Raw genomic sequence first — 24,885 nt, forward strand, 5'->3', positions numbered from 1 at the left:
AGAAAGTATGAAGTTACTTTGTATGAAATGACTGATGTTATTAACTTTAGCAGCTTCATTTAAGAAAATTAATAATACGTCTTCCTCAGCAGTTCATTGACTGTCTTCACTGAAACAATTCATTTTCTTGGTATATATGAGAGAATGAGATCAGAATATTTTGCAATATGTTGAGCTATGGGACAAAAGTGAGAAGCAATATCTTTTCAAGCTTTCTCAAATTTGCTGTAATATTTCATATCTATCTATCTATCTATCCATCCATCCATCCATCCATCATCTATATATCATGTCCCCATCCATCTATGCAGCCAATCTATTTTTTTTCCCTTTAGAGGAAAGGCAAAATATTATATTGGAATATTTTTTAGAAGTATTAGTGTAAAATTTTAATTTTTTAAAGTTTCAATGTTAGTTTTATGCAGAGATTTATTATTGCTAAAGTCATTGTTGTTTTTTAAATATGCACAATTTCATCTATCTAAAAGTGAGTATTCAAGCTTCAGGATATAATTTCATTTTTGTTTTGAACAAATAAGTGAAATTCAAATATAATAAGATAACACTAATATATTTGATCATTTGCACAACTTTAAGTATTCATTGAATTTCATTTTGGGAAATGTAATCTGAAATCTATGGGGATACAAAGCTAATAAAGAAAAGGATGCCTTCCAAAGTACTTCCAGCTAACTAAGGAAGCTAGGCAAATGCATGATGCCACAAGTGCTGATAAAGGAACTAGGATACAGTAGAACTCAACTACTCAAAACTAAAAAATCAAACTTGAATGCGAGTGTACAGTGAGACAGGGAAAACACACACACACACACACACACACACACACACAATCCCAATTTGTTTTGGTCAATATTATCATTATTGTGGTTATTTTTTATAAAATTTATGACCATGTAAATAATAATCCAGAGAGAATATCATAGTGTATTTTCTTAAACACTTTCCTTCCACAGGGGCAAAATACCAGACATCTGTGACATAAAAGAGGAGAGGTTTATTTGGCTCAGTATCCAGTGGGCGTGGTCCATACTTGGCTTATCCCAAGGCATAAAAGGAAGGGAATAATGGAGGACAGCTGCTTGCTCCATGACATCCAGGAAGCAGAGAGAGAAGGGAGGAGCCAGGGACAAGCACACACTCTTCCAGGCCACACCACAGTGACCCAGCTCCTCCCACCAGGCTTGGACTCCTACCAGCACAGTCAAATATGAACTCAACAGTGATGACGAGTATAATTCCTCTGACCTAATTGACTCTAAAAGCCCCACCACTGGACACATGACCCGGTGGGGGGACATTGTATATCTAAATAGTAACGTGTAGGTGTTACGCTTTCATTCTATTCTTTACAATGTTTTGTTGTTCCTGAAGTTATTTGATGCTTTGATTTCTTTTTTTTTTGCTTTCTTATATTTCTACTTACCAGTCACCATTTCTCATTCAATTCCTGTTCTTTTGCTCATTGCCTGAGATGCCAGCTGCCCCGTCTTTATTGTATCCGCTCTCCAGCTTACTACACGTTTTCGTCTTTACATTATTTCCCTCGCAATTATCATGGAATATTCTTATCTTTTTCATGGTTGGACACCAAACTTCTGGATTCCAAAAGTTATACTACTTAACATTTTCAGTTGTTTCCTTCTTATAGAGTTGTATAGTTTCTTAAGAAAAATATTTAAGTTTAGAATCTGAAAATGGTATTATTATTTCCAGTGACTTGATTTGATATTGAATTGTGCGTAGGAATTATTTTCCCTCAAAATTTTTAGTTACTGCTCCAAGGTCCTAACTTCTCAGAATTCATGGTCTGAATTCTTTCAGTGGTCCTAATTCTGGCATTTGGCTTATCATTATCCTCTGAGGAGCTTTTAAATTCTACCTCCTAATTCTCGTTTTTCTAAACATTCATGAAAATAAGTCCTGATTAAGATTTTTTGAGTAGTCTCTTTGGCGATGAAATTCTTATTTCTTTAATCATTACTGTCTATTCTAAATTGTGAGTATTTTTTTGATATTGGTCATATAGACTATATGTAATATTTTGCTTTTCTGATCTTTAGAAGAATTTCCTATGTCCTATATTCTAATTCTTCTACTATTATTTTGAATTGAATCAATAACGTTTTTATTTCTTTTTTTTTCCTGTACCAGGAACTGAACTCATGACCTTGCACTTGCCAGGCAGGCGCTGTGCCACTGAGCTAAATCCCCAGCCCCTAATGTTTTTATTTCTAAGAGATACCTCTCTTACTCTGAATATTTCTTCTTTACAACATCCTACATTCTTTCTCAAATGAAATCTCCAAATATTTCTCTACATCTTTATCTTTTCTAATGGCCCTTTAAGTTTTTCATTTAGATTGTTTTGATTTTAATGCCTTGTGTTCAACACTTTCCCCAAATTTTGAATGATCTTGAGAGTCCCCCCCATTCACATTTAAGTTATATTATAAATATATGACTGTTTTGTGGAAGGTACAACTTGCCAACTAATTAATAAAAAACTCATAAAGCAACAAGCTTATAACTTGACTCCCTTTATTGACAGGATGTTGCTGGAGAAGAGAAGAGAAAGCAGTTGACATGTTCTAGCTGTCTTGTCAAATTAAGTGCTGAGTAACCAGACTAGTGGTATTTGGTAAGTACAAGAAACCCTAAATAGGAAATGTCATTAGCAGGTTGTCTATGGCTAAAGAGCAACTTTAGTAAATAAGACTAAGGATATAGAGTATTACTTTTCGGAGAATGTTACATAGCTACATACTTTGTACAAAGTTAGAGATTTATGAGTGGGTCCTCTGTGTAAGTAAACCTGGGAAAAACACAAATTGGCCTCATCAATTCTGGACCCTTAGCATCATGGACAAGTGTGAGAAGGACTTGAGGTGATTCTCTTGATATTTCAAATATTGCAGGGCATTGTTGGAGCATTTTTTGAAGGCATATAATACCCAGTTTTTCCAATAAATCTTAACATAAGGTAAGTCTTTTGATTTTTGTGCATCTGACTTGACAATCCTATCCTGTGTGCTAGCTCACTTAACTTCTACATTCTGAGAGATAAGCACAGTAAGTTCTGTTTTAGTGTAAAGGGTTTTGCTTATTCTGATGATGTCTTTCATCTTGACATCTGAGTTTTACAAACATTGTACCTGATATCCTGGTACTTAGAAACTCTTACACCACCCCATAAGCCTGTATCCTCTCTTACAGAAAGGTATGTACCTAGATATTTGAATGGATGGGGAAGGGATATAAAATTGTCTGACTTAGCTTTATAAATACTTCCAAGTAACATTTCCATGTTAGCTCTACCATTGTCTGTCATTTGCACAATGACTTGAGGTTTTTAGTATATGAATGTTTTAACCTACTCTGGTTCATTTATCTTCCTGGCATCTTTACCTTTGGCATTTTTTTCAATTGCCTTTTGACCATCTGCTTTATATTTTGAAAATTATATTGCAAGTGTTCACTCTGGTTTTCTTTTTCATTTGTGTTTGTGCATGTAATGCAATTTAGCCATGTAATCTGGTTTTGGATGTTTGGGGTGGGACTTGACATCAAATCTGTGTAAAACAATTTTTAAGGATAAATTTTACTGGTGAATATTTTAAAGCTCAGTAACACAGATTATGTACTGTTACCCCCAAGGCATCTACAGAGATTTCTACTGAAAAGGTAACCATCTAAATAGATTACCTAGCATCTGCAATCTTAAATTTTAAATTGAGTTTTGTTTGCATAATTGCAAAATAATTTCCTATCTGAATGATCCTTTGCAAATAATCAATACACTGCTTTAGACAACATGTTAAAAGAAAAAAATAGACTTTCCCATATCACTGGAAATGACCCAAAGTGATGGATTTTGGAGAGTAGTCCTCACTAAGAAAAGGAATGACATTAATTGACTACCATTTATTTCAGCTGCTGTGTTGATGGCAGTTCAAGACCATGCCAGGGAAGGTGGCCAGAATTCCATTTGAACATAGCGATTTTCTAAAGGAAAAGACAGATCAAGGAGAGCATTTAGGATACCCACTGCTGCCCAGATGTGAGCATCCATGCTATCCAGGAAGGAGACAGAAAGAATGAAACCACCCCCGACAAAATTGAATTTTTATAACATGTTCAAGTTTCTGGAATAATGATTTAGTGGGGCATACTAAAGCCTGTTTCCTAAGGATAGAATGACTCCACCACCACTTAGCTTCCATAAGAAACATGGCCAGCAGGATAAATGCCAGATTAAAAGAAACAAGTAATAAAAGATTAGTGTAACTAATGACACGACTGAATCTCAGAAACACTTTGGTGAATGAAAGAAATTACTCAAAGTAATATATCAGGTGTGATTTCATTTACATAACATTGTAGAACAAATTAAACTGAATCTAGTGGAAACCATCACAACAGTTGTTGCCCTGGCGCTGGGTCACATGCACTGGAAAGGAACAGGAGGCCACTGGGTTAAGGGGAGGGTTCTAGGTCTCGGCAGGGATTTGCTTTGCATTGGTTTATTCAAACATATCAAAAAGTACATTTAATGTGCATGTATTTTATTCTATGTAATTTTTACCTTTATTAATGTTAGAAGGCCAGATATTGCACTGAGTCCGTAGTCTCAGTACTTGCAAGGCTGAGCAGGAAAATTACTATGAGTTTCAGGGCTACAAGTGAGTTCAAGGCTATCTTGAACTGCATAGCAAGACCTTTTCTCAAAACAAAAACAAAGCCACCAAAAATAGTTTTAGACAAAAGAAAAACCTAATTAAAGCTATATATACTGCTATTTGCAGTAGTGGAGTGCGCCTGCTAGATATCTGCAACCTAGTTTGAATGCCCCCGCATAGAGCGAGAATAGTGGATGGAAATACAGAAAGACAAAGGGGAGATAAAGCAAGGGTAGGAAAATGGTAAGCTTGACTCTAGGTGATGAATATAAGAATGTGCTGAGCAAGGTTCTTTCAAATTTTATATTTGAAAAAGTTCATAATAAAATAGTTAACATTTCAAACACCGTAATTTTGAAAGAAGCATACCATTTTTACTACAACTTGAAACTGAAGTATTGATCTCAATAATGTCTTCTGAGAAACTTTTGGGGGATATTTTGACAATGTGACCTGTGAAAATTGTCACTGGTCTGATAGTTATCTTAAGGATGTCATGAGAAAATATAGTGTTACGTTATAGATGCCAACAAATGGACATCTATGTTTCCATTACTTTGGCTTTAAAAGTGTCACTACTGATTGCTGAATACTTAAAATCTGTCGATCCTAAAGCAACAGTTATTTTCCAATCCCAGGACAGATTATAGTAGTATAAAATGCCAAATGGATCCATTAGTTAATAAGAAAAAGTATCATTGTCTATACGACTGGGATCTCAGGAAAACTAAACTAGAAAAAAATGAAATAAAAAGTTCTTTTGAGTTTATTATAGTGTATAATGGTCTCAGTGTCCAGAAATACTGTAATGGAATCGAGTTATTTTCATGATTATGCCCTTATAATGCTACTGTTCTTTGTTTAAGCTTTTATAAATCCATTAAATATATTTTTTATCATTTTACAGATCATGTTGACATGCACATTTCATTTTATTGAATTATAGTGCTTCAACATTACCATCTCATCTGACTTTAATACAAAACAAATCAAAAGCAAAGTAGAGCAATGCACTATGTGTGAAAATTTTAATACTTTTCACTGGTTTCAGTGTCTATAAAAGCTGATTTTCGCTGAATCCTCCAGGGCAGTGGATGGTCTACCTTCTGATTTGGGCTCCAGTGGCAACACAACCCAATGACAGACCGTGTGGGCAGTGCAGTGCCATTCAAGAAGTTCACTTTGAAACCTGTTATGTGGCACTTGGAAAATCTCAGATAAGTCACTTACTACTTCTGAGCTTTTGTTCTTGGTCAGGATGGCCTGTTATTTTTAGAATTTATATTGTAGTCTATTCATACATTTCCCTGAGGAACAGGGGCTCAGTGTCACTGAGTCAGTGTGTGTGGATGGCATTGCGGGACATGAATATCGTGAATAATGAGAACTAACAACGCACACAGAGCTGTAATTAGATAAATAAATACATGATGCATTTGGTTGAAATAAGATAAGGAACCTGAATGAAAGTTTATTTCAGACTCACGGAAAGCGAATGGAATGTGTTGGATGTCCTTCTGCTTGTAACAGTGGGCCTGGGGCATCTGGTCTTCAAGGTGGCTGAAATAAGGGAAAGCACACATGAAGGTGTTAACTGATGTTGCTACATTTGATGTTAAGATTCGCTTGGGGTTGTACTTTCCTCATAACACATAGTAAGGAATGTGAGAGTACCCATGAATATTTAACATGTTTTTCACAAGTTTAACTTTTGAATTCATCCAAATATATGTGAAAAATGATACAAATATTCAACAATTTCTTTAAAAAAATGAAGAATACTTTCTAACTTATTCTGTGAGGTTAGCTTAGCATTATCTTAATACCAAGAACAGAGGCAATCTATAACAAGGACGGAAAATTACATAAAATTAGCCCTTATGAACATACATGTAAAATTCTGCAACAAAGTGTATGAAAATTGAATCCAAGAATGCATAAAATGGATTATACGCCATTTACTCCAGGAATGGAATTCTTCATTGGAAAACTAATCAGTGTAACCCACCATATTAACAAGCTAAAGAGAAAAAAAAATCAACAAAATTCAACACCCACTTACAGTAAAAACTCTCAGGGAAGTACTGATAGAGAAGAACTTAATCAATTCAGGGAGAAAAGCTAACAAACAAAGACAGTTAACAACACATTCAACTGTGTGAAATTAGATACTTTGTTGCTGATAGCAGGGGCAAGGCAAGTGTCCGTTCTCATCAGTGGTATTTAACACACTGCTAGAGTTTTTAGCTTGTGTGCTTTAGTAGCCACAGTGGGTACTGAAAGTTATACAGTTATGTAGATTGAGAAGTAATACAATTAATTTCGCTTAATATGTTTTAATGCAGAAATTCCAACGTATCTAAAAAGTATACTTCCCTGAAACTAATATGTGAGTATATCGTTAAAAGAATGTGAAAAATGTCAGAATCAAAATGGATTCTTTTGCTCGAAGCCTAACAATAGGAACAAAAATATTCAACAAAACCAGGGCTTAGGAAGCATGGTTGCCGGATGGTAACTGTCACCAAAGACTGTGGCAGAACCACAAGCTGCTTGGAGGTCACCACAGCCTAACACAGCAAGTACTTAGACAAAGACTTTGGTCCCGCCACTGTCTGTCCATCCAGGGCTGATCCCACCCTCGCAGTTCATTGTGGCCAAAGATCATTGTTTCAGATGCTCAGGAAATCCTCCTGAATTTGTGTTTAAAGAGTTCAGCTTTTGCCAGCCTCCTCAATATGCCCACAGTTTGCTACGGGACACACATTCCTATTGCAGGGCTCTTTGGCAAATTATTCTTTGGCAAAACTGAATTTTTTAAAAAATTGGCAGCATTAGACAGTTGAAATTTCAAACAAGATACAACTGGACAAATATTAAGAATATTTGTCTTACAGCAAAACCAGTTGTTGGAAAGAATGCAGAAAAATAGCAAATCTCATGCATTGTGGCGGCAGCATTACTGCAAAGTTGAAGATAGTTTGACATTTTTTTACCAAGGAAAACAATATTGCCATGTAATCTGACCATTCTGCATGGAGCTAGCTATCCAACTAATTGGGAAACTTGCAAATGCTCAAAGAATGTCTTTCACATGGATACATACTGCAGCTTTTTAATAGCGATGAAAACAGAAGCAGCAAAGATAACCTTTAATATGTGAATGGATATACAAAACATGGTATGTCCCCAAATGGAATTTTTCCCAGTGAAATAAAGATATGAGTTATTAATCTATGGAAAAAAACATGACAAATATAAAGTTCATATTAGTCAGTGGATCAAATCAGTTTACAATGTTCCATATTGTATAATTTGTTATATAATAACTTGAAAAATACAGAGCTACAATGACACTAGTTACCTTAAGGGTTTCCAAGGGTTTAGGGGACATTTGAATAGCCTGAACTATGGTGAATCCAAGATTTTTTTTAAGAAGATGTAACTATTTTGTATGATACATTTTTGGGGGATACTTGACATGATTTATCCAAATACCTAGAATTTTACAGTACAACATTGACATCACTCAATGTGTGCAACTGAGAAAACCACTTAAGAAGTTAGTGATCACAAGGTAAAATGAAGATTGTGACAAAATTAAGTCTAACTACATTAAACAGTCTGTGAAATAACTTCAAGTCAAAGGGTCAAGGGAAAATTTTCAACTGACTTCTTTTGAACACAACTAAAATCTTGAAAACTTAAAGCAAAAAACAAGTGAAAATGTAAACTAAAACAAACTAAAAACCTTTATAAGAGACTGTGTTTAAATTGTTTAGCCTCTTCCTCACGTTAGTACTTGCAAAGAATTTCAGCACCAGCATACAGGTCAACTATGGTTAAAGAAGTAAACTGAGGTTAAAGTCATTCATTTAGTGATGAATGAATGTATAAGCACATGTTTTTCCTAACCTAAGCATGTACATGTCAATATACACCCATGCGCTTCCTTGCCCTTACCTGTGAGGGAGCACATGAGCCAGAAGCAGAAGCTCCCAGCGTATCTAGCTCTACCTTCGTGGTTTCTGATGCTTTTCTTCAATGAAAGGAAATAGAAATCCTTGGAGAAATAGTTACTTCTAGGGTTTGAGCAGAAATCATAATAAATGAAGTCAGAGCATATTTTAGTACCAAGAAGTAAGGCTGGATAAACAAGTAAGTAGCCCATAATTATACTAGGATATTAAAGGCACAATTTTCAATTTAAAGAACTCCTGATAAGTAAAGGGGGAATAATTTTGGAACAAAATTAAACAGTATTTGATAAAAAATCTAAAATATAAAATGAGTATCCATAAGCCCCTACCAATAAGATTACTGAATAAATAAATCAGGAGAGAAAATATCAATCCCCAGAATATAAAAATTCCAAGTCATTTACATTCTGGCATTATAACTATGTGGGCTGCAGTAGGGAAGGAGGGAAAATGCAAGTAGTGGAGGAAGCTCAAAAATCCTTGTCAGCCAGGTGACCAAGGTCGAAAACAGTGCTAAGTCCTGTGGGCAGTACATGCTCTTGACAGGAAGTGATGAAGAGGTGCTTTCCCTTTGAGGATTTCCTTTCAAAAACCTCTTATAACAGGATAAAGCTTAAGGAAAACATCATACAAATCTCAACACAGAGAGATTCTAAAACAACTTCCTGAGCAGTAGTGTTCAAAACTATCAAGGTTACCAAACACGAAATCTGAGGAGATGATACAGGCAAGAGGGCCCACAGCTAAAGGACTTGCTAACTAGTGGGATAAGTATTCTGCATGAACTCCTTGCCAAAGATGCAAGATACTCAGAGAAAAGTAAGGCAATCTGCATGAATATTCTCTTCAGATAGTAACACAATATCAGTAGTCATTCCCAACTGTAACAAATACACCTCAGTGATGTCAGTTCTTTATTGGGAAATAGGGTTCAGGGCACATGGCAACCCTTCATTTTCGCATTGTGCTTTCTCCTATAAGTCTAAAATCACTCCAAGAGAAAAGTTTTTTAAAAAGGATCATGGAAACCATAGATGTGAAAAAATTAAATGATTTAATACAGGACTTATTTTTGGAATATATAAAAATTCTTTAAACAATAAAAAAGAAGAAAAGTTACCCTCTTAGGCTATTTTTAGAGGGACTGTTTTAATTTAGTTTTTTTCCTGGTTGAATATTTTAAGAAGATCAGTGTAGTGACTCCATTCTCTAATAAGTATGTTGCCATATTGAAAGAAAGACAATTCTTGCCAGTGAGACGAAGAATACACATCTAGGAATACACAGTGAAATATTGCTCTATAAACTGACATGACTTCGCTTCATAGATTGTATATTTGAGTGGCTAAAATTGAGGAACAGAGTGGAACCATAACTCAAGAGAGACAGCAAAGAATTTAAATTGGATAGTCCGCTTTCATTCAGAAAATTTATCATATACTCTTTGAATACTCAGTATTAAGGCTTTTGTTAGTGGCTTTTGATTACACTTTTCCTTAAAATGCATTTCTTAAAAACCCAACCTCAAGGAACATATTGTTTATGTAAGTTTGTTTTGTTTGATTTCTTACTCTACCTTGGGAGAGCAGATATCTTTCACCAGTGAACATTCCGTTTTGCAATGAGCATGAGTTGTGTAACGGCAGGGAAGAGGCAGTAACATCTGGTCAGAATTTCCCATAAATGAATATGTGGGTATGAGGCTTGCAGACCGAGTGCTTTATTTTAGATATAAATTATTAGATTTTAAATTCACAGTAGGAGCTTCTTCATTTAAAAGTGAAATGAGATGAACCAAGTAGTGTAGCTGTTGCTTACTTCAAAATTAGCCACATAATTAATGAGAAATGTTGGCAAGGGTTAAGGATCACGGAGTCCGCATTATTCATTTATGTATTTATTATGTATTTCATGCCACAATGCATTACCCAGAATCCATGTCTTATAAATAAGTAGGAATCTTGTAACACACTGAATACTAATGTATCTTGGCTGTGTAGAAATGTATTACATTCACACACCTTAAAACATAGCATATTAGATCTAGGACCTTGTAGGTCATTTAGTCCAATTTTATCATTTTTCAAATGGTATAAATTGAGCCATGGGAGTTATTTTGAAGAACTGAAAGAGAGTGCTCTATGTCACACATATTCTTAATTTCTAATTGATATTAAATTCTGGGTGTCTTTATTTTTGACATAACACATAATACACTTCACAATTTTAATAAAGATGTAAGATAATATATCAACATTTTGTGAAGATGTAGGAGCTCTAGTAAAATTATAATAAAATATAGATGATCTATGAATTAATTTTAAGTAATTCTCAAATACTAGAAATTACATAATTTTTCATTTTATATTTTAATGCAGTTGACAGGAAATTGTAAGGGGAGTCAGACACTTCAGCATTTTAAGAGCTTTAAGCTCTTTCTCATCATCTTTAGATTCCTAATGTATTTATTTTTGTCCTAAAAATAATTTGAACGAAAACTGATATAATTTCATATTGGATGTACATAGATTCTACTGTTGTTAAACGTGAAAAGGTGGTAATTAAATTCTGGCAGTTTTCTTTCTAAAACTAATTTTAATAGACTTTTAAATATCTTGCAAAATTTAAAAGGATAGATCTTGAGTATTATATTTTACTTGAGGCTGCTGAATTTTCATCTAAATTTTTCTATCACATCTAGCTCTTCTCTTTCCCTTATCAACAGGTATTAATAACTGAAAAGCTAATTACAGTAAAATAAATAAAAGTTAATTTTAAATAAAGCTGAAGAGCACAAATAACTTTGTAGAGTAGAAAAATGCATGGCAGTTAGAGGTCTGCATGCAATATCTAGCACTGTCGTTGAGCTTTATTATTGGACAAATATTTGATTCTCATATCCTTTAATCTTGTGTGACAACAGAAATAAACATCTTTGTTTCTATTTTACTCACTTCATAATTTCCATATTTATAATTTTTTATCCTGGAAAGTACCAGATTCTGTAGTTCATTAATCTTACATAACAAAAGTAAAATTGAGAAATAATGACAGTTATGCTTAAAATTAAACAATGTTCATTGAAAATAAAAATACAAAGTAACTCAAAGAACTAAAATTCCCTAAAAGAAATTAGGCTGCAAACTATTTAAGTCACTACGATTTAATAAAAGACTATTAAAAGCACCATTTGTTAATTGCTGTTTAAATCTTCAAGATATATCATTTTTCTCCCTTGTTTATTTTTATAAACAGTTTTTTTAAACATTTTAGTAGTTTCTGAATTGATTTGTATACAAAATTGAGGATGGTTTTCATTGTTGGCCTGTTTTTAGCATGGCAAGTAAGGTACTTTTAAGAGTCTGGTTAATTAGTGCTTATAAGTAAGGCAACCAATTGGACTGGAAGATCTGTTTATCCATAACCCATACACTTGGCTTTGGATTCCATTAAACTGTAGAAAATCAATATGGGGACTTCTATTTCTAACGGGATGGCAAATTCTATTATGGAAATCACCTTTACAATATATAGGTGACCTTGAAGGAAAATAAAAGACACCCCCGTTGACTAAAGAATAAAGAACTGAAAATAAGAACAAAGATAAAATGAAATGAAATGACAGTAGACTTAAGTGGTAGCGGTGACTGTATCCGAAACTACAATTCTCCTTTTAACACCAACACATGGAAGTGAAGGATAAACACTGTGTTTAGCTGGGCACACCACAAAATACCAGGGCTATGATAACTCCACTATCAGTGAAAAAAGTAATACAAAACTAAAATTGTCTCACAAAGAAGGAACTTTACATCTATTGCTTTTTATTCTTCAGAATTCTGTAACATTCAGCTTTAAATCATGCTATGTTACTGCCATTTCTATGAAAGAGACTCCAGAAATATATTCATTTACTTGCAAATTTCTGCTAAAATATATCAGGATGTTCCATTCCAAATATACTTAGATAAAAGAATTGTGAAAGTGTACACAAAACAGAATTTAGGAAAGGTAAGTCTAAATATGAGATTGCAAATGTTTTTTTGTCTATTTATGCCATTTTCATATAATAATTATATATGCAGAATGGCAATTCAAAATGTTTTATAGTGAATGGTGGGGGAGTCTCTTTTTTGTATATGATGAGAATAAACCATAGTTTGATTGAAAGAATGGCTATTGTACATAATGCATCTGGAGCTTTTCACTTAGAAGTCAGATGTTTCATTCATGAATATCAGTCAGTGAATTTTAAAAGATGGCAATGAATCTAGATTGGTAAGGCGGTTACTAGCATCCTATTTTGTAGGGCATCTGTAATAGCTCTATAATTACAGGGGAATTACATGTTCCTACTAATTACTTGATAATTATACTTGATATTACCAAGTAATTCAAAGATTAGTTACTATGTAACTTGCAATTTTGAGACCTCATTGCAACATATTTTTCCCTTACTTTAAAGGTTTGTTGCTAACCTCAATTGTAATCCCCCAATCCTTAAAAATGTATTTCAAATTATTTTTATGTTATGTTATGTTTTGTTAGAAAAAGCACATACATTTCAGAAATAACAATAAATATAAAGTAATATGACTTTTATCTGGTTACTTAATGTGGATGTTATATATGTATAAATCATCTGCACGGTGATATAAACACATAATAAAATCGTGTAAAATATATAAATATATAATTATATTTCCTTTAATCTAGATGGTTCTGTGAAGTCACCCAGAGAGTTATAATAAAAGTGAAATTTAAACCAAAATGATTTGGTAAATCGAAACACAGTACATTCGTATAATAAAAACAATCTATTGAGTCCAAACACTCTTTTAGGTTGATATTTAAATTGATAGCAAAGCTTATGAATCAAATGGTAAGTCAGCTTAAATACACAATGGACTCAAAAATATTTATTTAATATTTATTGGCGCAAGGATTTTATAATATTTTAGAAAATATAAAACTAATATGACTACTGGGTGTCATAGCACATGTCTGTAATCCCAGCACTCAGGAGGCTGAAGGGAAAGGATCACTGTGAAATCACAGTCAGCCTGGGCTGCACAGTGAGTCCAAGGAAGGCCAACCTGACCTATGTTGTGAGACCTTGCCTAAAAAAAACCCAGACAAACAAAAAACTAATATGTCTGTAACTAAGCAGCAAATGGAGTGTGAAATTTGAGTGTGCATTTTAATAAAAATCAAAGAATAAGAAAAGTATTCTCTTTTATTTATTGTGCCAGTTAGTTGTCAATAGTTTATGGTGTGATTTCCTTTTTTTGTGTTTCTTTGTTTTTGTTTTTTTCTGGTACCGGGAATGGAACTCACGACCTCGCGTTTGCCAGGCAGGCCCTGTGCCGCTGAGCTAAATCCCCCACTCCTATGTGATTTCCTAATGCATACTTCTTTCCTCACAAGGAGATACCCAATGGATAGGACCTCAGGCCTCACACTATACCTCCCATTGAGCACAAAATATGAATTACTTAGTTAAGAAAAGCAAGAGGAATTCAACCAGGTAGGAATACTTCTAATTAAAACTGAAATATTAAGCCCTGCAAAACAAAATTAGGGCCTCTTGTTCAAATTTTCTTAAAGAATTTCAAGAGTTACAACTGTGTATTAAATCAGGCATGAGATCTTTCTGAGCTTTGTGTATCTGCAGCTGCCTAAGTTACATGCCCATGTAGCTACCTTGTTACCAGGGTCTGAAATATTTGCTTTTATGGCCAACTCTGGCCAAAGCACACCAAAAGGGCATTCAGAATACATCATGATGAGAAGTGTAAGCTGCAATTAGAAATGAAAAATTAAGCAAGATATTCAAGTAATTAACTATATAAAAATAATGAAATTATTTTACTTTAATGAGCTTCAGATACTTCTAAACTGAGACCAGGGGGAAATTTTGACTACATATGCTGTATTGTTAAAAAACAAAAAGACTGAAAATAAATTTCCTACATATTCACTTTAAAAATCAGCTGAAAACTAGATCACATGCCAAAACATTACAGGTTGCATTATGACTTAGTTGGAGTAGAAGTATGTTAATTGCTAAGACACTGCAAGAATCCTGTAAGAATCTTTTCATGATAAATGCAGAAAGGGAACTGCGTGGTCTCTTCACAAGGGCAATGATCTCATTTTACAAGAGCTCTGTCCATAACAGTTTTCCAAAGTCCCCACCCCCAACACAATCACATTGAACAGGAAGTTGCAACATGTGGATGGTGGTGAAGCACAAACATAGGAAGTCAAAAGTTGTAGTGGTATTTCATTTTTCACTTATACACTGCAAATTTATGTACATGCTTAAAAGTTATAACAATCCTAAAATATGTTTTCATTTGTTTTGGATTGGAAGGAGGGACAAAGGCCTGACAGAAAGCAGCACACACATTGTTACTGGGACTCAAAAGGCAATGATGAAATTGTTACTCAATGTGGAGAAGAGACAACACATGCTACACAGCTTAGGGTACCTGGCACCGCTCTTGCCTGTGAAGACATGGCTTGTTCAAAATCATATTTAATGAACATGTGGAAAAGGCTATGCAGATTTACAGGAAAAAATATAAAACTAGTTAAATGCCACTTTTCATTCATTATGATAAAATCTGGAAAGAGAGAAAGAATTGACTAATTTCAAGGGAAATTTAAACAAAATAATTCAAACTAGGGACTTACTAGATTTGAACATCACAATCTCTTTTCAGTCTTCTGGAGCTGGAACTATGTTCGTACAGTAAGCAACTGCTTTAAGGTAGAGAAGAAATTAAGGGTGCAGTGTATTTTATGTCAGGAGGGGCTATAAGATGCTGTTAATATGTTGGAAAGGTGAGACAGTGCCTTCTAGACCTTTTCTTCAAATTCAAAGTACTTCTAAAAATCTCACAGACATTGGCTCCTCAACAGACAGCAGAATCTCTTCAAGCCAGCCTTGTTTATGTCCTTTGTCTTAAGATAAATGGTGTGAATTTGAATAGGATTTATGCAAAAAATCTTCAAAATTTTAAAGAGGTTTTTGGATCCTAAAGCCACACTGGCTCAGAACTAAAAGTTAAAGAGATGTTGGAATCAAAAGAAACCCCAGGCTTCCTAAAGCTCTATGGGCACAGAGCCATCTGAGAGAGAGACTCACTCAGAAGCATGGACCATTTCTAAAGAAGAAGGAGGGATGTGGAATGGGGCCAAGTCTCAGAGACTACGACGATAGAGTCTCAACTCTGAGACCAAGTCTAGTCTTACTGTACATCTATTCCATGCCCTGCGGCAGAGAAATCAGTGACTCTTCAGAGCAGCTTTGAAATTCTATGGAGCAATGACTTCTACATGTTTTTCTATTAGTACCACGGCATTTCTCTCATGTCTCTTATTTTTAATATTACTGTCCTTGTAAATTATTATAATTTTAGACTCAAAACCCTAATTATCTCCAGGTATATGCACAAATAATCTAATTCATTGTCCAGTGATAGGGCAAGAGAGACCCCATTTACTTTTTTTAACTCCATATTGAGAAGTCACTTAAGTTCACTTTAGCTGTAGTTGACCCACTCTTCACCCCCTCCCCTTGGTTAGTTATCAACCCACTTAAAGAAGAGCAGAGTCATAAAATGGGAACCGATCATTTTGAAATTCTATATCATTTTTCTTGATCTCTAGGCTGTTTTGTTTATGTATTTGTTTTTGTTATTATGTTTTTTTAAAGTGAAAAACAATTTATATGCATATATAAGGAGAGCTGGAATAGGTGTATTGCTGATGTCTGTGCTTTATTGAGAGAAACAGTCAATGCTTAAAATTTTCTTTTTTCTTGACCAATTTTGCACATTTGAATTTGGTAATCAGAATGACTGATCTGAAAACAATATGCAGCATAAGAACCATTGTTGAACTCCTACCATCTTGTATGATGAAGCTCTGCATCATTTCCAATGTTTTATTTATTTATTTTTTTACATGTTACTGTTTATGATTGTTTGAACAATCTTACATTCTTATGCCTGGTGGACTGGCAACTTTGTTGAAGATAACAGTGTGTAATGTAGCAACCATTGTAAATGCCTATCATTTTGTTTTGAGGTCATGTAGTACTTTTGTCATTTTTGTGTTGTTTTGATTTTATCCTCATTGCTGTTTTGTCAGTTTTTTAATTTTTAAAGTAAAAAAAATGGGAACAGAACAAACAGGACAAATTGGGAAGTAGGCTAAAAGGTAAACTGTAATGGTCATCTGGAATCTGGCTGTTCTAATGCCTTTGGGAGAGGTAAACTTTGTGATAATTGTGTGACATTCTTGTAAGAGTCTCAAAAATGAGGTAATGTTTATTACGGAAACCTAAAAATGCACTTAAACCAAAGGTGAGACCCAGATTGGTGTGGACATCTTCTCTGGCTCCTGCTTAGAGACTGTCTGTCAGCCGGCTCAATAAAGCTTTGTTCATTCCTGCCTTTTTGATTTTCTTGTAAGTGCCTATCTCATTCAACTCACTTGATGTTTCACCAGTATTTTAGACAGCCCCTCATCATAGTTTTGTTGGAAATGTTGTTCACTTTGTAAGTCTTGGTAATAGTCAACATTCATGCATTAATAAATATGAGTAAGGATAGAATTTTAAAAGAAACAGAGTTGTACTGCTGGGACAAAATGGGATTAACACATGGGCTAAGCATAATTCCCAAAATATATGGAAATTTTATTTTAAATGATGATTTGCTTTGCTGTGCATATTCATCAAAAAATTAGACTGGCATGATGACACTGCTGTGGTACCATAAGAGCTATGTTCAAAAGTTGAAATTATGAAATTATTATTTTCCCTAGACACTTTTAGTAGCTGAGGTTTTGTTTTTGTTGTTCCAGCCACATAGATGATACCAATAATATCATACTTATCTGTATTTCAGGAAAATTCTGATAAAAAGCTATGAAATAAGTAGACCTTTCACAATTCACAAGAAAAACATTGCATAATAAAAGGATGCTAGAAGAACACTGATTACATCGTAAGTCCTTAGTCTTCGGGAGGACACAGTTGAGAAGCTAGTCTTCAAAACTGATCATATGACTACAGTAATATTCTTAAAACTATGTAAATTGGTGAGTTGTATGTTGAGATGAATTTGTTCTGCTTTCCAATCTATATGCATTACACAGATTCCTACACAACAATGTAGTATCTCAAGCAAATCATTAGCAACGTCCAAAACTATTGTTCAATATATTGTTCAAAATATTGTTCACTATCTTATAGTGTAGTAGGTCTTTTGAGGAATATTATACTAAAATTATCTTTTTCTCTTAAAATGATACAGACTTGCAATTACAGGTGCTGTTCAATCATTTTTTTCTACATTTATCTATGTTTTGCAATAGGAATTCTGGGAATTTTAGGCAATTTGTGTATATTTTTAAAACTAGAAATGATTTGAGTGAATTTTAATGCAAGTTTACAGGAAGAGAACTTTCTTAAAATAAATTTTTCTTCAGTTTAGAGTAACCCAACTACTCGTAATTAGAAGAGTTAATTGCTGTACATTCTTTAGCAGTACCCATGAAAATTTGACCTTATGCATCTTTGTTGTGAAACTATTCTTTGGACAGTTTCATCTATTTCTTTTCTTTGCTCACATGGAAGTGATTAAATATTTTCTAAAATTCCAAAAATAATGCCTCATAGACATGTAGCTGCTGTTGAGGGAAATATGGATAGCCAGACACCGTCATCTAATGTCCTTATAAAGACCTGTCAAATCTGTGTATAACACAGAGATCATTTCTGCATTATGGGCATGAAAATGGTTGTAATTAACTCCTCAAACCCAGCAGCATGGTGAGAGGGATAATTATGAAAGAATTCAAACCAATCTCAGCTTAATTATTCTGCACAGACATGGGTGGGGGCATTCCCAATAGCCTCCTGTTGTGCTATTAAAATGAAACCAAGCTTTATTAGGAAGATTATGCCACACTCAAACAGTTATAACTCTCAAAGGGAAGTGCAAGTGATCAACTTTCTCAGCTAGTAGACTATTATAGGAACCTGAGTGTCTTTGGAAGAGGATGGTGTATTATAAGTTAGGTTGAGGTTATAACTGTGGGAAAAAGTTATTCAAATGAGGATTAAAATCTGATCTGACAGTAATGAAAAATTAAAATGTGTCATTTAGACAAGTTTGATAATAAAATACCTTTGTTATTTGATTTGTGCCATTATTTCTTTATTGTGGATTGATGCACTATAGAATATTAACAGACAGAATGTGTTACTATCATTATTATTAACCTGCATATAAACACATTTCTGTTCCTTATAATTTAAATTTGTACATGTTTAGAAAAGCAAAAAATTGTATTTCATTGTTTATTTTAAATTAAGAGAAAATAGAACTTTATCACTTTGTATTCCTGAAGTATTCAAATGATTAGAATGATTGCAACACATAGTATTATGTAGTAGACAGTAAGAAATGCTACTAAAAGACCATTAATTTTTGTCATGATATGTCTAGTGCTGACCATCTTAGGGACATTACTTATATGGATTACATAAATATTTGCTTATGACCTATGTTGTACAAATAAAAAAAGAACACCCACACATTAAAACGCAGATTCAAAACTACACTACACAGAAGAATTGACTGGTATCATATGTACACACAGAAGCAAACATATTTTTACAAAATTATCTAAAATATAAATTTGAGCTTCCTAGAAGTATAGGGAAATATAAAATGAACAACATGACCTTCGTTCGCTAATAAATTTCAGATGCAAAATATTTTTGAGATATATTTCTAAGAATGAATTATGTAGAATATTAAGCAATGTGACCTCATATTAATTTCTATTTAAAGACTATGGGAATAGATAACCCTTATTTTATTTAACCATTTTTTTCAGAGATAATAGAATATTTATGGGAAACTAGTATATAGACTAACATATCATTTTTATGCTGTATGTTTCCAATCCCACTTTTATAGTTTTATTGCATTTGTTGTTCATTGTTTTACTATTTATAAAATAAAATGTACATTTAAAGTAGACTACACAATGTATTTTAAAGAAAATAGAATTATCTTCTGCTCACAGAGATTCATGAAATATACAGAACATCTTAATTGTGAAGCTTGATTGAGTCAGTTTAAACTAGTCTGATTTACTTTTTAACCCCACACTTAGAAAAGGTCACTTGCCATAACTAGTAGGCACATACAGTGATCTCCACGGGATCTTAGTCCCTAAGATAATCGGGACAGGGCACATCATGACAAACATTAACAGTCTTTTAGTAGCATTTCTTACTACCTATCATGCAATACTATGTGTTGCATTCATTCTAATCATTTGAATTCTTCAGGAATATAAAGTGATAAAGGTCTATTTTCTCTCTACTACTTACTTTAAGGGCTGGTAAATGAGTTATTGTTCTAAGTTATCTTTTATCATTCTTACATGTTTGCCTCTCACTTCAATAGCTCCTCTAAAACCATTTGTTCTAAAGTACATTAATAAATACTTCTAGAAAACTAAACTCTGTGAGCAGAATTCCCAGTGTTTGTTTCATTCAGCAGCTTGCCGTCACTATAATAAATCATACCTGAGATAATCTACTTGTAAAGAGAAAAGACTTACATTGTTCACAACCACTCATTTCATGACCTGGAAGTGAAAGAAAGAAGAAAGGGCCATGGTTCCACAATCCATTCAAAGCAAGCCCTAGTTACCCAAAGATCTTATGGTAGGCTTCACGTCTTACGATTCCATACCTATTGGATCACTATGGCTACTAATGATTTATCATATAGGCCTTTGGGGAAAATTCAACACCAAAACTATAGCAGTTATGAAAAAAAGGAGCCATTTGTTTTTGACAGTTATCTTAGAGTGGTCAGCAAGGGTGATGATTAATATTTTGCTTAAAAAATACAAGAACTCAGTGTTGTACAGAACAGACAAAGTCAGTGGAAAAAATTGCTTCGCTTATTATTTCAGTAACAAAAGAAAAAAATACATACTTTTGTTTTATGACTAAATCCCTACTGAAAATCAATGAATGATGATTGACAAGCGTAAATTCACACTCTGCCAGTTACTCCATAGGCACTCTTTTGAATTTTCTAAATTCCCGAGGAACAGAATTATTATCAGTAGTAGTTTAAGAGTCACACTGCTATACGGCAGCCGCTTATAAACATTTACTCCAAACTGTACCCCAGCACAGACATTCCTGCAGATAATATCGTCAAGTTGAAAACTCCCGGAGGAGGAAGTCGCTGCACTTTTTCAGGTAAATGCGAAAGTTCTGCACGTAGCAAATCTAAATGGTAGCTCGTAAGTATAATTGCTCTTAAATATCCTGTAAAGCAATTGCAGACTGATTGACTTGGGGCGGTGGCTCTGCGCCCGTGCTTGCCATGCACGCACCTGGGGCGGAAGAGGGGTCGGGGGGAGAATATGTCTGGTTAACATGAACAGATGTAGCAGCAGGCAGGTTTCAGGCTCTATCTTTCAACAGAATCACCCATGTCTTCACTGTAGCGAGACACAGTAACTTCATCAAATGTTGTCTTGACTGCCTGATGCGGTTCAGCGAGATTTTGCAAGGGTGAAGTATTCCTGATGTCTCTTAATGTGGTCTTTGCTCCACTGAACTGCCTCTTGCTCACCCTGTGTTCCTTTCTTCCCTGGGGATGAAGGTGGCTCACATGACTGGGAGCGACTAACAGGCCTTAAGGTGTGCGTGAGGTATGCAAGGAGGAGGGAGGCCAGTTCTGCTCATCCTGACTGCATCCGGGTCTCTCCGCCACCCCAGCCCCGACGTCCCAGCAGACACCCCGTGGCTGATGCTGCTCGGGGTCCTCAGTCCCGGGTTCCCGTCACCTTGTCCTTCCTGTGGTCCTTTTGTCTCTCAGAGTATAGCTGCTTCTTGCTTTTGCTAATTTTTGGATTTCCTCGCTGTCCACTATTTGTACTTGGTCAGTTCCAGATGCATTTTTACTTAAATCCTGTTCTTAAATTCATTTTATTGAATTCTTTGTGTTTTTAATTTTTTTTTTAGTGTCCTTATAGGAACCTAATGTAAACTACTACTGTTCTTTGATGATGGATAAGTAAATCAAAACATAGAAGATCAAAAGCTTTACCTTAATATTATTTACTTACTATGTGAAACAAAAGGAAGTAGCAGGAGTAATAAAAATTTGTGCGTCATACTAGTAGATATTACTTTAGCTTTCCTCTGCTGGGGCAGAGAGGCCTGGTCTAGCGACATCATAGTTTCCCTGAAGGGTAACAAAAATGTAAATCAAAATTTTATAATGAAAATGTATTTGTGAGTCGTTTGTAATGTGATCATATTTTATATTTCATTAATAAATAGTAACATTTAGTCCAGATATTATATTTAGTTTAACTAGAAACTTTTCCTTATAAAAAATGACCATTAAAAAATGAACTATAACATCCACTCATTAGTCAACATTCACAAGCTTACTTAGGTGAGAAAATGACACTACATTGTTTGAAGAAACAAATGCCACACAGCTTCAGCTTGGATACCGTTGGCGTAGGAACCACTGGCTCTTTCTGATATAAACATCCAGTATATTTTTCCTTGTTCTAAAATACAACTTCCTGCAAATAATAGATTTTGGCATTTTGATTTTGTGGAGTGTCTCTATTAAATAGTAATTTTAAAAAAATGAAATAAGTAATACTTTTTTCAAGGGTACTTTATCATTGAATCTATTTTCTCTCACAGAACTTTTTCTTTTTCCTTTGTGGCAGTGGAAAATAAAATATTTTCTCCTCTATTCATGTTGCCTAGATGTAGTTCATATTTAAAGTTTATTTTTTTCACCTTGGGCAATCTGACAAGGACAAATGGTTCATATATCAGGAAATACCCTGCGCTGGGAGGTGAGGGTCTCTCACTTTGTGTACACAGTGTCCTACAGAGGTGACTATAATGACTGCAATACATCATGTGGAAACAGGACTGCAGAAGCAGGGTGAATCCACATCCCAGGAACTAAGGTTATTTATTTCTGCTGTTTTGATAGGAGCTGCTAGAAGCATTTTTCTAATGACCCTAATGAGTCTCTGAAGACCTTGCTTCTTGTCTTGTTTCTTACAGTACCTAAAAATAGAAGTCGGCATTTGGCAGGAATAGAGCTAGATAAATAGGTTTAGGAGCCTTCAACAAAGCTCTTTAAAACATTCCTGTTGTTGTTTCCTGGGCTGACTGTAGAAAAGTTTAAGCTCGAATTCTGTGGTTATCTTTAATCTCCTTAGGCAACACCAACAGTAGCTCTAAAGCATAGGTAGTGTGTGCTAAAAGTAGAACTCAAATGCTTTAAAGGTCCAACACCATTAATCACATCCAGAATCAGTCAAATATACTTTAATCCAATTCTCGGGTTTTATATTTAGTGCATTCACTACTATGAGTGCTACTCTAACCCAATTCCTGGCAATTTTATAATTTTGGAATTGCACAGAAGTATGTTAGACACATAATTATGCTAAGAATTCTTTAGCTGGAAATTTTTCTATAATTTTTTAGGTTAAGCATTAAAAGACCTTAAAATTAAATAAGATTCGGCTAATATAGGCAGTGACACTAAACAACTCTCCCAACCTAGCACCTTGGTAATGACCAGGATTCTAAGATTAGCCATTTTGCACCATCAGTCTTAGACTAGAACATCCCACCGAAAGAGGACCTTGAAAGTTTTTGTAAAATTTCCAAATTTGTTACAAAGTAATTTTCAACAGATAAGATACAATAAAAATTTCTGAGACGTAAAATAACTGAATAGTCTTGTATTTACAATGAATGACTCTAGAATGAAGAATGTGGTTTTAGAGTTATAAAATTTTAGTGGCTCAGTAACTGTCAAATTTCTTGGCATTTCATTTGTCCTTTTTCTTTAACTGAAAGGAGATATGACTAGTCACATTTTGACTGTGTGAAATACATCTGTGTTTCTCTAAAAATATACTACAGGTTTTGGCTTAGTTTGATTTATTTTAGCTGTAATATTTTAAATGAGATAGTAAGGTTTATTTTCTAAGTAATAAAGCAAAACTGAAATTGTGTTGAAATCAGTTCATGAAAAGCACAGACATTTCTCTACCCAAAAACTGAAAATTAAGACACAGTGAGTTAATTATTAACGCCATACAAACTTCCCTATGGTAGTTTATTTTAGTACTCTGATGGAGATTTTCTAATAGGACTCCCATTTAAAGCCACCAACATTTTAAAAGATAAATATGAAGCAGAAGACATGTTGAATAAGAAAATGTGATGCATCGATGTTAGAAAAACAAAGTTATCTTTGAATTAACTAAATGACTGCATGTAGTCTTGATTCATAATGACTTCATTGACATTTGAAAAACAATGATAAAAGTGCTTATTTGCAGATTTAGAAATTCACATATCTCAAGCTAATTACAGTACTCCAGTAGAGGGTATGCAATTTGAGAAGAGGTATTAAATATGAATCTTTTAAAATTTTCTTGAAATTTTGTCTATTCTTGAAGTATATTAAACTCTGAGAACTCATTCTCCTCAGAAATCTGATTATACTGAGTCGTTCCTAGTGCCTCGTTTCAGTGATCAGGATCATTTATTTTCCTTAACACGGGTAACTTACTGTCATAGACTGCATTATCTTAAAGAAGTTCATGTTTCTCAAAAAATGATAATTATTTTTGTTGCCTATTATGCTCCTAACTTTCATTTAGAATCTGTCTCATGAAAGACACATAAAGCTAATTTGTCACAAGGATTGTAAACTGTGCTAGTTTCTAAATCCCCAGATCTATCAGCTCTGCTAATAAATCTGCAATAACAGCAATACTATTTTCCTTTTGTTCTGTATCATTTATAATGATAATGCTTTCCTTTTGTTTATAGAAGGGAGCGATCTCCCCCTCTATCAAACTCTATGTAGCATAGAACATTATTGCTACTTTATAACTTTATAATAAACAATCAGACTTATACTGACTTATACAATGAGACATCGATTTAAATACTTCTCTTAAAATATCTTCTGGTCTACATTAAATGAAGAAATGCAATGAACAAGCTTACATTTAGAAATTAAGTGACCAAAGTGATAAAGAGAAGCTTGGAGTCCAAACCCAGGTTCCACTGCCAAGATTTCACCAAG

General features: G+C 34.1%; 2 long non-coding RNA genes across 2 annotated transcripts in view; both read left to right on the plus strand.

The window, feature by feature from the left end:
* Positions 1 to 6,146, plus strand: part of LOC102016648 — a 32,803-nt gene extending 26,657 nt beyond the window's left edge. The window contains exons 2-3 of the long non-coding RNA XR_262414.2: positions 2,570 to 2,659; positions 5,784 to 6,146. This is a non-coding gene — a long non-coding RNA (uncharacterized LOC102016648). The remainder of the gene's footprint in view (positions 1 to 2,569; positions 2,660 to 5,783) is intronic.
* A 7,975-nt stretch (positions 6,147 to 14,121) lies between these two features.
* Positions 14,122 to 20,987, plus strand: LOC102016860. The gene is made up of 3 exons (XR_262415.1): positions 14,122 to 14,204; positions 17,599 to 17,791; positions 20,917 to 20,987. It is a non-coding gene; the product is annotated as an uncharacterized LOC102016860 (long non-coding RNA).
* The last annotated feature ends 3,898 nt before the right edge of the window (positions 20,988 to 24,885 follow it).

Source organism: Chinchilla lanigera, unplaced genomic scaffold, assembly GCF_000276665.1.
Source record: "Chinchilla lanigera isolate Chin_1 unplaced genomic scaffold, ChiLan1.0 scaffold00046, whole genome shotgun sequence".
In the NCBI taxonomy this organism is placed as follows: domain Eukaryota; kingdom Metazoa; phylum Chordata; class Mammalia; order Rodentia; family Chinchillidae; genus Chinchilla; species Chinchilla lanigera.